General features: G+C 39.6%; 1 non-coding gene across 1 annotated transcript; it reads left to right on the plus strand.

Annotated features, from left to right (window-relative positions):
• The first annotated feature begins 206 nt into the window (after positions 1–206).
• Positions 207–313, plus strand: LOC141593646 (small nucleolar RNA R71). The gene has a single exon (XR_012521720.1). It is a non-coding gene; the product is annotated as a small nucleolar RNA R71 (small nucleolar RNA).
• The last annotated feature ends 2,506 nt before the right edge of the window (positions 314–2,819 follow it).

The raw sequence follows: 2,819 nt of genomic DNA on the forward strand, positions 1-2,819 counted from the left end.
TTGATTGTGTCAAGTTGAGCTTTCCTCCTCTAGTAGCCTTGCGAGGTCTACTATATTGTGAATTATGGACCGCCATTTCCTCAATCTTGTTCCATGTTTGATTGTCATCAACTTCGGTGAACATTCCATTTGATCCCATATTGAGAATGTTCCTAGAATCTTCATATAAACCATTCCAAAATTGTTGCACCAAAAACCATTCGCTAAGTCCATGGTGAGGACATGAACGACAAATTCCCTTGAACCGCTCCCAAGCTTCATACAAAGACTCTTCATCCCTTTGCTTAAAACCCGTAATTTGAGCTCTTAGCATGTTGGTCTTTTCCGGTGGGTAGAATTTTTTGTAGAAAGCTAGAGCCAACTTCTTCCAAGAATCTATTCCAAGGGGGGCCTTATCAAGGCCCTTCAACCATTGCTTTGCGGTGCCGATTAAGGAAAAAGGAAATAAGACCCATCTAATTTGGTCTTGAGTCACGCCCGTTTGAGAGATAGCATCACAATAATTGCAAAAGGTTTCCATATGAGAATGAGGGTCCTCACTAGGCATTCCCCCGAATTGGCTCCTCTCAACTAGTTGGATGAAGGCGGACTTGGCAATAAAATTTCCGGTGAGATGTTGCGGTGTAGGAGTACCATTTGGTAGATTCTCCTCGGTGGGTATGAGTGTGACGAGAATTTTGGCATTGTAGGTGGATTTTGTAGGGTATTGTGTAATGGGTTTTCTTCTCCTTCTATTGCGAAAGGATTGATAAACTCACTAGTGGGTTGAACAACTTCACCAACACCTCTCAAATTTCTCCTAACAAGTCTCCTATTGTTCGTCAAGGTTCTTTCGATTTCACGGTCAAAAGGTAACAAATCACTTTGTAACCTTCTAGACATGCAAAATATCAAACAACTCAAAAACAATTAGAACAAACCTTGAGGATTTTTACTTCCTCAAGGTGAAGAAAGACACAACTAATAACAAAAAGGAAATCTAAATCAAACAAACACCGTCCCCGGCAACGGCGCCATTTTTGATCGGTCCGTTTTGCATTCACAAATAAATAGATGTGGTCGTTGGTCACGGTCGAATCAAAACACAATTTATAGCTTAACAAGCAACTCTACAATTAGTAAAGAGGCAAGTAAAGGTCGGATCCCAAGGGACGGGAGTTGAAATGAGATTTCTATTGTAACTAGTGGTGTCTAAGGGGTGTCACAAATTGGGTTGATGTAGAAGGTTACTAAACTAGAATAACAATGAAAATAAACAAGCAAGATGAATAAAAAGGGGTGTAAACAATTGATTAAAGGCCCTAGGGTGTCATGGGATCATAGGGGAATCATGGGATATGATCATACAAACATGTTCTCAAATTATAAGCAAGCAATTATTGTTGTGATGGATTGAGTTGGGTTATATCTTACAATCCTAGGAAAGTTTGGGTCCCGGAGCCGAATCGATTAGATTGTACAAGACCTACAAGTCGACTTAATCTTCCCTACTCAACAACATGCATGGTCTAATGAGACTCGAGTTGGGTTATGTCTTACAAGTCTCATTGAAAAGATAGGAGATGGTAGTAAATGCAAGGATTCATAGGCTTAGCATTTCATCAAATATAACATGTGCATGAGTTGAGATCAAAACAAGCAAGCAAATAAAACATGAAAGCATATTAATTTAAGCATGAATCATTCCCCATGTTGGTTTCTCCTAATCACCCACTAACCCTAGCTAAGAGACTACTCACTCATTATCATGTTGATCATGCTAGCAAGGTTGTCAATCATACCAACAATATGAAACATGATGAATAAATGAAAGTAATTAACAATAATTAAAAAGGGATTAAGAGATTATACCTACTAATGATTCCAATAATAAAGCAAGAATAATAGAAGTACTTGAATGCTAGATTGAGAGGTTGTCAATCTCCCAATAATAACCCAAATAATCTTCAATTACCCAAAATAAAGGATGAACAAAAGAGAGATTAAAGAACTAAAACTTGGATTAAAACTTGATTAATACTTGATTACAATATTGAAGAGAGATTTGATTGATATTAACTACACTAATTATTGATAAGAAGAACATGCTCCTCTAATTAGACTAATGGGGTATTTATAGTGAAAATTAGGGAGGATGCATTAGGGTTAACTAAGGGCTAAACTAGTAATTACACTTTTTAAGTAGAGCAAGGAGAAGCCGGTATTTTTGGAGAGAAGCGCTTCTCTTTTCGTAGCTTGAAGAAGACAACCCGTGCTGTGAAGGAATCCGGGCGGATTAGGGTCGGGACGGCCGGAGTTGGTCGATGGAATCCGAGCGGATTCTGGGGAATCCGGGCGGATTTTGCGAGGGGGAATCCGAGCGGATTCCAGTGGGACGGTCGGAGTGTGCAAAGCGGCGGGGACGGGCGGATTGTTGACAATCCGCTCGGATTGTCAGTCAGCTAGGTGACTTCTTCTTTTCTTCCCTTTTCTTCATAAATTCCTTGGGGATTTCCTTGGGGACTCAAGGATCCTTTCTCAACATTGCTCTTCTACTATGATATGTACAAAGGCCTTCTAATCTTGTCCCTCCTTGATGCTTGGTCATTGAATTTGATCAATTTAGTCTTGATTTGCCATGAAAATGCAAGAATCTTACTCCTTTCCTACCAAGGGATCAAAATCTCAAAGAATATGCAAAACAAAGAACTAAAGATAAGAAATTACCCAAATAAGCACTAAAAAGCATGGAAACAAGGGCAATTCGGGGGCTAAATATGCGCCAATTATGGTCACATCAAGACCACCAGCCGTGCTACCAACGTCAAAAACCAGGAGCT

This window comes from Silene latifolia, chromosome 7, assembly GCF_048544455.1.
Source record: "Silene latifolia isolate original U9 population chromosome 7, ASM4854445v1, whole genome shotgun sequence".
NCBI lineage: Eukaryota > Viridiplantae > Streptophyta > Magnoliopsida > Caryophyllales > Caryophyllaceae > Silene > Silene latifolia.